The sequence below is a fragment of the Astatotilapia calliptera genome, chromosome 2, assembly GCF_964374335.1.
Source record: "Astatotilapia calliptera chromosome 2, fAstCal68.1, whole genome shotgun sequence".
Taxonomy (NCBI): Eukaryota; Metazoa; Chordata; class Actinopteri; order Cichliformes; family Cichlidae; genus Astatotilapia; species Astatotilapia calliptera.
The window spans coordinates 573,460-587,050 of record NC_137423.1 but is presented as its reverse complement, the minus strand read 5'-3'; the positions used below and the strand labels follow the sequence as shown (position 1 = coordinate 587,050).

The 13,591-nt window shown below is 42.5% G+C and overlaps 2 long non-coding RNA genes across 2 annotated transcripts; both read left to right on the top strand.

Moving 5' to 3' along the window:
- The first annotated feature begins 3,931 nt into the window (after positions 1–3,931).
- LOC145429997 (uncharacterized) lies at positions 3,932–4,871 on the top strand. Its single transcript, XR_013910367.1, has 2 exons — positions 3,932–4,698; positions 4,800–4,871. It is a non-coding gene; the product is annotated as an uncharacterized LOC145429997 (long non-coding RNA).
- Positions 4,872–5,310: 439 nt separating this feature from the next.
- Positions 5,311–12,122, top strand: LOC145429996 (uncharacterized). The gene is made up of 2 exons (XR_013910366.1): positions 5,311–11,949; positions 12,051–12,122. It is a non-coding gene; the product is annotated as an uncharacterized LOC145429996 (long non-coding RNA).
- Positions 12,123–13,591: the final 1,469 nt, after the last annotated feature.

The following is a 13,591-nucleotide window of genomic DNA, read 5'->3' as shown; positions in this document are numbered from 1 at the left end:
CACTGACTCAAAGCTGTCTTCGACTGATCGTGTGCAACCTTTTACAGAGTTCAAATATGAATGAATGAATGTTTATACAATATATATGGAAAAATACAAAATTCTTAGGTTAAACATGCACATGAAAGGTGAAGTTAAACATTTTCTTAAATTTGCTGACTATTCAATTCAATTTTATTTACACAGAGCCAAATCACAACTGCAGTCGCCTCAAGGCACTTTATATTGTACAGTAGATCGTACAATAATAGATACAGAGAAAAACCCAACAATCATATGACCCCCTATGAGCAGCACTTTGGCGACAGTGGGAAGGAAAAACTCCCTTTTAACAGGAAGAAACCTCCAGCAGAACCAGGCTCAGGGAGGGGCGGGGACATCTGCTGTGATTGGTTGGTGTGAGAGAAGGAAGACAGGATACAGACATGCTGTGGAAGAGAGACAGAGATTAATAACAGATATGATTCAATGCAAAGAGGTCTGTTAACACATAGTGAGTGAGAAAGGTGACTGGAAAGGAAAATCTCAGTGCATCATGGGAATCCCCGGCAGCCTACGTCTATTGCAGCATAACTAAGGGAGGATTCAGGGTCACCTGGTCCAGCCCTAACTATATGCTTTAGCAAAAAGGAAAGTTTGAAGCCTAATCTTGAAAGTAGAGATAGGACATGTCCAAATTCATGGGCTGCATCCTCCTGAGGACGCATTTGTAGACCGATTACGTCACAGCGACGCGCCGAAGGCTGTCCAAATTCGTAGACTCCTCCGAATGTAGCCGACAAATGAGTCCTCCTTTTCCCCGAATTTGAAGGACGGGTCGGGTGTGTCCTTCGTGGCCTACCATATCCCAGAATTCATAGCGCTGCCCAGCAAAACTCCAGTTTCCAACAATGGCGACCGCTACTAAGTTTTAAAATTACTCATACTAATCTTTCTGGGTCACAAAATAAACTTTTAACATATTTTCAGGCGAGAAAGTAGCTGTGTAAACATCAAATATCTGCTCGGTTTATCAAGATATCGCATATTTGCAAAAGTGCTTCGACGTTTTCGGAGGCGTCTGCTACCGACCAGCTCGACAGCTAGCCGGGAGCTCGAGGGTTACTGATGCGGCCGAGAACGGCACAACTCCTGGCACATCATTTTCAGATCACCGCGGACTTTCGCTGCTCGGGTTAAACTTAATATATAAGTCACTTAGACAACCTAAAAATGTTATTGTTGGGCTTTTTTCAGTGTTTTGTTTGTTCGTGAGTAAATCGGTTTGGCTGAGATTAAAGTTATTAGATTAGATAAAATAAAACTTTATTCATCCCCCGGGTTGGTTCCTCCTTGGTTTTCACACAGCTGACTAAACGTCAAACAGAAAACTTATTAAACAGAAGTATGAGACAGTCGAGAATTTACACCAGTGTCTGGTTATATTTTAGATAGCAAGAAGCAGACGGCCGAGTTTATTAAACTCCACCGAGACAGCGGTGACACTAATCAAAAGGCTAGACCGTCCAATTTCACGGCCGTTTACTTCCGGCCTACCCGACCTTCTGAGGACCCGGCCCACGTAGACCGCGAAGGCCGGGTCCTCAGGAGGATGCAGCCCATGAATTTGGACACAACCATAGTGTCTGTCTCCTGAATCCACACTGGAAGCTGGTTCCACAGAAGAGGGGCCTGAAAACTGAAGGCTCTGCCTCCCATTATACTTTTAAATACTCTGGAACAACAAGTAGACCTGCAGTGTGAGAGCGAAGTGCTCTAATAGGGTGATATGGTACTACAAGGTCATTAAGATAAGATGGGGCCTGATTATTTAAGACCTTGTATGTGAGGAGCAGGATTTTAATTCTGGATTTAACAGGAAGCCAATGAAGGGAAGCCAAAACAGGAGAAATCTGCTCTCTCTTTCTAGTCCCTGTCAGGACTCTTGCTGCAGCATTTTGGATTAGCTGAAGGCTTTTCAGGGAGTTTTTAGGACTTCCTGATAATAATGAATTGCAGTCGTCCAGCCTGGAAGTAATAAATGCACAAACTAGTTTTTCAGCGTCACCCTGAGACAGGATATTTCTAACTTTTGAGATGTTGCACAAATGGAAGAAAGCAGTCTTACATATTTGTTTAATATGTGCGTTGAAGGACTTGTCCTGGTCAAAAATGACTCCAAGGTTCCTCACAGTGTTACTGGAGACCAAGGTAATGCCATCCAGGGTAAGAATCTGCTTAGATACCATATTTCTAAGATTTTCAGGGCCGAGTACAATAACTGACTAAAGATCAATAGTGTTTCCAACTGTTTCTTCAGAGAAAAGGAAGCTGACTAAATAAAAAAAATAAAATACAAACAGTTTTTACAGCTGTGCCACATCATATGAAATTATTTATTGCAGAGATACTTCTACATTAGTCTTAGAGCTGAACCGGCTCTGTGCTGGTTGAATAGCAGGAGAACAACCTGTGCAAATCCCACATCGAGCTGCTTTCACACCAGTAAAAGGTCTGAACTGAAAAGGTATTTAAAAGACCCAGGTGGGACTCTCTTTCCTCCTTTTGCTTTCTGTGCACAGACTCTCTTTGGGTTATAATACAGTGCAAAACCTTTTTAATACAACCAGAGCATTGTTTCAGCCTTTCTGTAGCTGCATCCTACCCATCCTCTTGACTCCTATGTTCCTAAAGTCTTCTGAAATGAACTGAAACCACAACAAAGCTAAAGACGTGTGAACCAGCACTGTTCCCCTTGAACACTGACTTAGACGTCCTACACACATCATTGTTTGTTTAAATGTGATGCAGGTAGTGAAAGACAGCAGGCTTTGGTTGGCAACGAACTATCAGTCTAACCCAGGCCATGAGTCCCATGCTATCCTGGCAAAGCTGTGCGTCACAGGAGCAGCTCTGTGTGACAGGATGAGGCCGGTGTCATCACAGCTTTTTCAGATGGCTAAGTAAAATTCTTCCATGGCACCAAGCGGGAATCATCTCTCTGGTCCATCATCAGATAGAAAAGTAAGGTCAGGGAAGAACATCGGCTAGACAGTAACGAAAAAAGGGGATGATTTCCATTGAACGATTGTATCTGCACATGGTTTAGGCTAGTGTGACTCAAATTCACTCTCTTCCTTGCCCATGAACTGCAGTTTGTCTCGAGTCAGTAGGTAATGGGGAATCAACTGAACTTTGAATGTTACTGACCATTAAAGGTGAATCCTGGTTCATTTCCACCAGTGTTAATTTGGTTGTAATTTTTGACTAAAATGTCACTTAGTTAAAGTCATATTTCAGTTCTAAAGTCTTTTAGTTTGAGTCCAGTTTTAGTCGACTAAATATCATCAGACTAGCTGACCTCGAATGCAGAATGTGTCCGTGTGTTTACGCTCGTCTTTCTTCCAAGAGTCGACGATGTGTCGGAGCATGGCAGCTCCCCCCTCCCATCCAGTTTGTCAGTGGCAAATTAAACTGTGCACATCTGACTTTGCTGAGACAGACTTCTGAGTGGATCACTTCCAAACTCGTCCCGCCTCTCTATAAACTTAATTCATTCTGATTGGATCTCGTCTCTCCAGAACATTTTCATGTCATTTTCACTTGTCAATAAAGGGGTCAATACATGTCATCAGAGTTTTTGTCCTTGTGCATTTGGTTTTATTGAGTTATCGTCTTTTTTTGGGATGAAAACTGTGATGAAAAACGTTTTGTCATTAACACTGATTACACACATATCTCTACTTTCTTATTAGGCTTGTTAGATTGAATGCATTTGACACATCACTGCATCACTCTATCAGTGCTGTGGGAAGAAACTGCTGTAGAAGGAAAATACTGTATTGATCCTTTGCAAAGTTTCTGTCCGGACATCTAAGAAAATCAGTTTGATGTTTACACCCACTTTATTTTTCGACACCACAGTGCTAAACAGGCAAAAAACACAGAATTATGATTGCGATGAGCTGAAAACAAAACATTTCAAACGAATTAAAAGGCTCACTAAAAATGTTGTTTTATTCTAATATCACTAACAGCTGACTGTGGTGAGGACATTTCTGCACTGGCACTCAGTGAACTCCTATGAGTTGCCCATTCTTTTACAAATGTTTGTAGAAGCGGACTGCATGCCTGGGTATGGATGGAAAATAGTAATAATTTAGCAATTTTGATTCCATTATCAATATCACTTATTGGTTTAATTCCTTATCAACTGTCATTGTGTTTTCACAGGCTCCATTTGAAGAGTCCACCATCTCTAAGGCTACGTCCACACGTACACGGGTATTTTTGAAAACGCAGATTTTTCTGCACCTTTCGTCCACACGTAAACAATGTTTTCGGTCACTGAAAACGGAGATTTTTCTGCGTTTACGTGTGGACAGGATTATTATTTTTAACTGCCATAAATGTAAATTATGTCAGTTTGTTTAATTTATTGTGTTCATTTATGTTATTTATTTTCTTTATTTATTGTTCCTTTTGGGGTAGGAACTAAGGTTCATTCTGTGTTGCACACAGGCCTTTTTAAGTGACGTAAAGGGAAGTAAAAAGCATGTGCAAGAAGCTAAGTTAATAAGTTAACTAAGGCAGAAGAAGGAATAAATAAGCAGTTTAAAGTAAAAGAAAGCTGCAAAGAAGAAGAAATTGGGAATTATTTTTGTTAAGTTTTGTTCCTGAAGCGGACTCATTCCCTCACGGTTACGTGCAGCCAGCGAGGTACGTTAACTGTGTTTGTTTATCGCGTATTTGTTAACTTGGGTTTAAATGTTTATTTGTAATATTTATGTTGGTCATTCTGTACTTTTATGTAATAACAGTTTGACGGTGGATTTTATGGTGTTTCTGAGGAGAAGTGTGACAGAAGAATAAATCCATCTGTGAATGAAGAACCGTGGTGTCGTGTATTAACTGGAGGGAGTGATAGTCAAACTCGGACCTGCCCAGACTCGCCCTATCAGCGCAAATTCGACAGCTCATCAAGACGGGAACACAGATAAGCCACTGTTTAGGACACACAGGTTCATAAGGTTTTCATGAAGAAGTCTATAAGCCAGACTCTAAAGTTTTTGGTCTGAAAAGTAACACAAGAGTTGGAAACTAAAAGGAACTGTGTATAGCCTGGCAGCCACGCTGTTTCACGTATATGAATGTGCATTTACGTAAGAGATGTAAATTCATGTTCAGCTGAATAATTATAGTTGGCTCTGAAAGGGCAGAAGTAAACTTTGTACATTTTGACAGAAATTCAGTTTGTATTTATGGTTCAGAGTCTTTTAAGAACTCTGTTAAGTGTACTTACTCTGTAATATTCTACATGTATGGGCTAATTTGAATGAGAGTGACTTCATTTAGTTAAGCTCATTCTTTCAGTATTCACAAATGTTGTTGCAGCTTGCTCTTCTATGCTGCCTGTGTATATCTGTGTCTAAATAATCAAAATGTCACATACAAGTAAAGAAGCTCAGGGTGCAGTAGCTGCTCCGGAAGAAGAGACTGAGTTAGAACAGACAGGTGAATCAAATATCGGGCAAAATATAGCACCACCTGAAGAGCCTCGTAGAAGTGAAAGAGCCCGAACATTAACAGAAAAAGGAAAAGAGTTTCAGAAAGAGCAAATCAAAGGGCTATTGCTTCGCTTTGACAGCAAATATGAACGATGGAAAGCTCTGATTAAGGTAGCTAAAAGATCTGTATTAAAACAGGATCCTAGTGACATCCTACAAGAACACATCACCAGTATTCAAAGGGAATTATCTGAGTTGAACATTGCTTATGATGATTACAGAAGAATTGATCAACCAGCCCATGACATGCGTCGCAAGATGGATAACTGCATCTCGATCACAAAGACTGTAGTACAAAATGCTCAATCTGAAATGCAGGGAACAGCGGAGGAGTTGATTTGGCCAGATAATAGTTCTGTATTCTCATCGTCAGCCTCCAGTGTTTCACTTCCTGCCTCTAATGGTTCTAAAGCTTCTTCTATTCACTCAAACGTATCTTCACTTAGAAGACAAGAAGCTGCTGCCGAGTATGCAGCTACACAGGCTGTACTGCAGATTATGGCTGAACAAGAGGGCCACGAAGAGAAACTGCAAAACCTTGAAGCTGAAGAGAGGTTGATCATTGCAGACCAAGAAGCAGCAGCATTAGCTCGTCGTCTTGAAGGAGAAAGGGAAGAAACTGAACGTAGGCTAGAAAGAGAGAAACAAGAGGCTGCTCTCTTAAAGAAACAGCAAGAAGAGAATGCTGCAAGAAGAAGGTCTGTAGAAAACCTAAAGAGAGAACTTGAGCGTTTGGAAAATTTGAAAAGGCTGAATGCAGCCAAAGCAAGGCTTCAAGTATATGATGAGAGTGAGCTCAGTCCAGCCCAAGGGAATGCTGCACAGAGCCTGGATCTACATAAGGTTATGCAGCCACTCAATCAGGTGAAGACTGAGGACCAGCACTCACAACCACCAAAGGATGCAGTGCTAACACATGTGCTCCACGATAGCACAGGAGAGCTCGTGAAGGTCTTAGCTGAGGCTATATCAGCAAATAGGCTACCCATTCCAGAGCCCACAGTTTTTAGTGGTGATCCACTCAAGTTTAATCATTGGAAGTCATCCTTCCAAACTCTTATTGAAAAGAAAAACATTCCAAGCTCGGAGAAAATATTCTTCCTCCAGAAATATGTTGGAGGAGCAGCTAGAGAGGCATTAGAAGGTTATTTTCTGATTGGTTCAGATACTGCATATGTTGCTGCATGGGAACTCCTCAATGAGCGATACGGCCAGCCTTTTATGATTGCCAAAGCCTGCCGAGACAAATTACATGCCTGGCCAAAGATAGCATCAAGAGAGAGCGCTGACTTAAGGAAATTTGTGGACTTTTTACGCAGTTGTGAATGTGCCATGGCTCACAATGAGAGTCTGCGTATTCTTGATGATGGCATTGAAAACCAAAAACTGACAGCCAAGTTGCCTGATTGGTTAAGCAGCAGATGGAACCGAAAAGCCACACAGTATCAGCTGGAGCATGGAAGGTTCCCAGATTTCAAGTATTTCGTAATTTTCCTGACTTTGGAGGCTAGTATTGCTTGTAACCCTGTTACATCTTACTATGCTTTGCGGCAAGGGGAGCCAGAAAGGACAAGATCTAAACCTCAGAATGTAGTGACCTCTAAGAACCAAGCAGCAAATGCAAGGATTTTTACAACTAACACCACTGAGAAGAGCATAAGCACATGTATGTTTTGTAAGAAAACAGGGCATGTCTTGCACAAGTGCCGTAGACTAACTGCAAGGCCAGTTGCTGACAGAGTGAAGTTCATACAAGGTGAGAAACTGTGCTTTGGCTGTTTGAGTCCTGGCCATCAATCCAAGCATTGCAGCAACCGGATGGTCTGCGACACCTGCTCAAAGCGCCACCCCACATGCTTACATGAGGGTCGCTCAAAGCAAAAGGAAAATGACCAGACAAGTTGCAGTAAAGAAAGAAAGCCACAATCGCCGCAAGACACCACTCACGAAACCACATCGAAAAGAGTTGTGCATGATGGTAACAGTGCTCAGACTTCAGCAATAGTTCCTGTTTATGCATCAATGCCAAGTGATTCAAACAAAGAAGTCCTTGTCTATGCTCTGTTAGATTCACAAAGTGATTCTTCATTCATTCTTGAAGAAGTGGTAGATGCTCTTGATGTTAATGCAGAGCCAGTCAAGTTGAAGCTGTCTACAATGTCTTCCAAGGAGACAATTGTACCATGCAAAAGACTCAAAGGTCTACAAATAAGAGGGTTATCTTCTTCTAAGAAGATCACAGTGCCAACAGTCTACACTCGTGAATTCATACCTGCCAATCGTACACACATTCCAACACCAGAGACTGCAAAGGCATGGCCTCATTTAGAGCATCTTGCGGAACACATTGCCCCGGCGAAGAAATGTGAAATCGGTCTTCTTATCGGGTATAACTGTCCACAAGCACTAATGCCTAGAGAAGTTGTATGTGGTGAGGACAACCAGCCCTTCGCACAGAAAACTGACGTAGGCTGGAGCATAGTGAGCTATGGTGATCCAGGTGAACACTACAGTGATGCAATAGGAGTAAGTCACCGCATCATTGTAAAGCAAGTGACCCCTGAACCCAAAGTAACAAGTAAGTTGAAGAGCGAAGTTCATTATGTTTGCAAAACAAGAATTAAGGAGATGACTGCTCCAGAAGACATACTTAAGGTGCTGGAATCTGACTTCAGTGAAAGGCTTGGAGAAGAGACAAATCTCTCGCAAGAAGATCTCCGGTTTTTGACTAAAATGAAAGAAGAAATTAAGCACAAAGAAGACGGACATCTTGAAATGCCTCTGCCTTTTAAACAGAGCAGGCCAGAGCTACCAAATAACAAGCCAAGTGCTGTTCAACGCCTCATGTGCTTGGAAAAGAAGCTCAAGAGAGACCAGAAATATCGGAGAGACTACATGAACTTCATGGAAGACATTATCAGTCGTGGTGAAGCAGAAAAGGTCCCAGAAAAAGAGCTTGATAAACGATCAGCTTGGTATATTCCCCACCATGGCGTATACCACCCTCAAAAGCCAGAGAAACTGCGAGTGGTCTTTGATTGCTCGGCAAGATTTCAAGACATGTCATTGAATGACTACCTTCTTACAGGGCCAGAGCTCACAAACACCTTGGTGGGAGTTCTTTGTAGATTTTGAAAGGGCCCAGTCGCTATTATGTGTGATGTGGAACGAATGTTTCATCAATTCCATGTAAAGCCTGAAGACCAAGACTACTTGAGGTTCTTATGGTGGGAGAATGGTGATCTTGAGTCTCCGCCATCAGTTTTTCGGATGAAAGTCCATTTGTTTGGAGCAGCTTCCTCACCTGGCTGTGCCAATTTTGGACTTAAACATCTAGCCACAGAAGGTCAAGATCGATTTAACCAAGGCACTGTCAAGTTCATCCGAAGAAATTTTTATGTTGATGATGGACTGGTGAGTGTAAGGTCTGATGCTGAGGCAATCAAGCTGATCAAGGAAGCAAGAGAGCTTTGCAGCACAGGCAAGCTTAGACTACACAAGTTCATTTCCAACAGCAAGAAGGTATTGGAGTCAATACCAAAGGAAGAGTGTGCAGACAGTGTCAAAGAATTGGACATAGATTTAGGGGAGCCACTCCTAGAAAGAGCACTGGGCGTGCAATGGTGCGTATCCTCTGATGACTTTCAGTTCAGAGTAACTGTCAAGAAACACCCAATGACGAGAAGGGGAGTGCTATCCACAGTAGCTTCCATCTACGATCCTTTGGGTTTCGTAGCACCGTTTGTTTTGCGTGGGAAGTTGATCTTGCAACAGTTGAGTCGAGAGAAAGCTAGTTGGGATGAACCACTTTCAGAGGAGTGCAGATCACAGTGGCAGTCATGGTTACAAGATCTCCATAACTTGTGTCAAGTAAAGATTAAGAGGTGCTACATACCAGCAAGCTTCATAGATGTCAAGCAGTACGAGTTACATCACTTCTCAGATGCTAGCTTCACAGGTTATGGGGAGTGCACTTATCTAAGAGCAGTGGACTCTAATGGCAGCGTACACTGCTCACTTGTCATGGGGAAAGCACGTGTTGCCCCCACTAAGGTCACAACAGTTCCAAGGCTTGAGTTGTCTGCAGCAGTGGTTGCTGCGAAGATGGGTGCCATCTTAAAACATGAGCTCGAAATAGACAACCTTAAGGAATATTATTGGACTGATTCAAAGGTTGTTCTCGGGTACATTAATAATGATGCCAGACGCTTTCATGTTTTCGTGGCAAATAGGATCCAGAGAATCAAAGCCACCACAGATGTCAACCAGTGGTATCATGTGCAGTCCGAAGACAATCCGGCGGACCATGCTTCGAGAGGGTTATCGGCAGATCGGCTCGTTGCTTCAAATTGGTTCACTGGCCCAGACTTTCTGTGGGAAAGGGAGCTACCCACAAGAGATGCTAAGGTGGGAGAGGTTAGTGATACTGATCCAGAACTTCGAAGGGCTCAGGTGCTCAACACCAGCGCAAGGATAAATAGAACATTGTTGGACCGCCTGACTAAGTTTTCTGACTGGAAAAGAGTTGTTAAGGCTATTGCTTGTCTTAAACGTCATGCTAAGCAAGTTAAGGGTCTTAGTCCCAAACTCAATGGAAGTACAAGTGTTGAGGAAAGACAACAAGCTGAACTTTTCCTAATCAGATTGGTCCAAACAGAAGTATTCAGCAGTGAAATCAAGAATTTACAGCAATCCAAGGACGTAAAATCCAAAGACAAAGCAAACAAGCTATGCAAATTAAGTCCATTTTTGGATGAGCAGGGTGTGCTGAGAGTAGGCGGACGCTTAACAAGAAGTGATCTTCATACACATGTTAAACATCCTGCTATTCTGCCAAAAACAAGTCACGTGTCTTCTTTATTGATCAAGCATTATCATGAGAAAGTACAGCATCAAGGAAGAGGTATGACTGTAAATGAGTTGCGATCTAATGGGATATGGGTCATTGGATGCAGCAGTGCAGTTGCCTCACATATCTTTAAGTGCGTCACATGCAGAAAGTATAGAAGGAACGTACAAGATCCAAAAATGGCAGACTTGCCAGAGGACAGAATGGAAATGACCCCTCCATTCACATATTGTGGCATGGATTGCTTTGGACCATTCTATGTGAGGGATGCAAGAAAGGAACTGAAGAAGTATGGTCTTCTCTTCACTTGTATGTGTTGCAGAGCTGTACATATCGAAATGCTTGATGACCTCAGTTCAGATGCCTTCATCAATGCATTGCGCGTATTCATTGCAATACGTGGGAATGTAAGGCAGTTGAGATGTGATCAAGGTACCAACTTTGTGGGTGCAAAAAGAGAGTTCATGGACTCAATGAAGAACTGGGATCATGAGCAGGTGAAGGAATATGGCTGTGAGTTTGTAATGAATCCCCCATCGTCAAGCCATATGGGAGGAATTTGGGAGAGGCAAATAAGGACAATCAGAAGTGTTCTAACAGCAATTCTTGATCAGTCTGCTAAAAGACTTGACACCGCCTCACTTAGGACTTTTTTGTATGAAGTGATGGCTATTATAAATAGCAGACCGCTGACAACAGAGCACCTGAATGATCCAACAAGTCTTGAACCGCTCACACCAAATCACATTCTTCTGATGAAGTCTAACATCATATTGCCACCTCCGGGTCAGTTCGTGAGTCAAGATTTATACCTGCATAAGAGATGGCGTCAGGTGCAGTTCTTGGCGAATGAGTTTTGGACAAGGTGGAGGAGGGAGTACCTTCTTAATCTCCAGCAAAGACAGATATGGCATGGGGATAAAAGGAACACCAATGTCAATGACATTGTTATTCTTCAAGAGGACAGTGCTCCGCGAAATCACTGGAGACTAGCAAGAGTCACGGAGGTGTACCCCAGCTCTGATGGAAGGGTCAGAAAGGTAAAGCTGTTGGTTAGTGACTCAACTTTGGACAAACAGGGAAAACGCACAACTAGGCCAGTTTATCTTGAAAGGCCAGTGCAAAAAATAGTACTACTTGTTGAAGCAGAATAAGCATGCGTTAAACTAAATGCTTATAACTTGAAGATGCAAATCTGTGAAGAAATCTCAAGTTGAGATTTGGTGGGAGTTTAACTGCCATAAATGTAAATTATGTCAGTTTGTTTAATTTATTGTGTTCATTTATGTTATTTATTTTCTTTATTTATTGTTCCTTTTGGGGTAGGAACTAAGGTTCATTCTGTGTTGCACACAGGCCTTTTTAAGTGACGTAAAGGGAAGTAAAAAGCATGTGCAAGAAGCTAAGTTAATAAGTTAACTAAGGCAGAAGAAGGAATAAATAAGCAGTTTAAAGTAAAAGAAAGCTGCAAAGAAGAAGAAATTGGGAATTATTTTTGTTAAGTTTTGTTCCTGAAGCGGACTCATTCCCTCACGGTTACGTGCAGCCAGCGAGGTACGTTAACTGTGTTTGTTTATCGCGTATTTGTTAACTTGGGTTTAAATGTTTATTTGTAATATTTATGTTGGTCATTCTGTACTTTTATGTAATAACAGTTTGACGGTGGATTTTATGGTGTTTCTGAGGAGAAGTGTGACAGAAGAATAAATCCATCTGTGAATGAAGAACCGTGGTGTCGTGTATTAACTGGAGGGAGTGATATTATTATTATTTTTTTATTATTATTATTATTTTTTTAAACGAAAATGGAAAATCTCCGTTTTCAAAATACCCGTGTACGTGTGGACGTAGCCTTAGAGATGGTGGACTCTTAAAATGGAGCCTGTGAAAACACAATAGAAAAAAAAAAGAATGTAGCTTAAGTCCAATGTACATTCAGGCAAATAATTGCATGCTGTGGGTCGAATGTTCATGCATGTTTGTTGATTACTTAATTACTCCCAGGACAAAGTAGTGCGATTGTCACGGTTCTGGGTCCGTTGGACCCAGTATTTTGAGTTTATTATGTTTTGGTTTAAGTTTGCATCAGGGATTGTTTTCTTGTTCTCTTGTTGTGTTAATGATGATGTTTATTATTGGAGTTCCATGTTTCTGTTTATTTGGGTTTAAGATGTGGGTTTAGTTTCATGTGTCATTTTCTGTCTCTCTATGTCAAGCCGGCGTCTTAGTGTGATGTTTTATTGTGAAGGTCTGCGTCTCATGTGAGTGTGTTCAGTTTTACCTCTGTCTCGTCTTGTTGATTATTCCCAGCTGTGTCCATCACCTGTGTGTAATTCCCGTGTTTCTCTGTGTGTATTTAAGTCGTGTCCTCCGTCATTGTAGTTGCTGGTCCGTCTTTGTATCTACCATGTCTCACCCGTGTGTTCTCCCTGCTGTCATCGTCATTCTCCTCTGCTTGTTGTCATTCAGGTTTGTGCTTTGTAGGTTAGTTGTCTAGTTTAGTTCGTGCTTCGTTTGCTGTTTGTCCATATTTATTTCGTGCTCAATAAACCACCTTTACACCCTCACGCCTGCCTGCGCTTGGATCCTCCCTCATTTATTATTTTCACACGGCTTATCCCACTCGCCGTGACAGTACGGACCAGCCAGATATGGATCCAGCGGCAGTCACCCCACCCAGGGAGCTTCAGGAGGCCGTTATCCGCTCCGCTTCTAAATTGGTTTACCAGCTGTTAGAGCATGAGGGAGGGGCGCCTCTTCACTCCGTGGAAGCCGATCTACAACACCTCATCACCTGTTATCCCTGGCTACTGGATTCTTTGCATCCGCTCGTGCAGGATTATGTTCTCCACGAACTTCACCTCCACCCTCCAGCTGCTACCGCTTTCCAACCCGGCCCGCCGGAGGTTTTGCCCGGCCCGCCGGAAGCGACGATCGCACCATCGGCGCGTCGCCCCACAGCCGGAGATTAGGACTTCGGAACTGCCGGCTGTGGTGAGTGGAAAAGACACTCCGTCTGTTTCTCCAGCTCGTATGACTGTTTATTCCGGGGCCGTGTTCGGTGAGTCAGCTGCCCAGCCGGTAGCTCGGTTAGCTGTCCAGCAGTCGCTAACCCAGTTAGCCGCTCAATCGTCACCTCCATTACAGTCACAGCCAGACCTATTAGACACTATGTTACAGTCCATAGCCCAGTCAA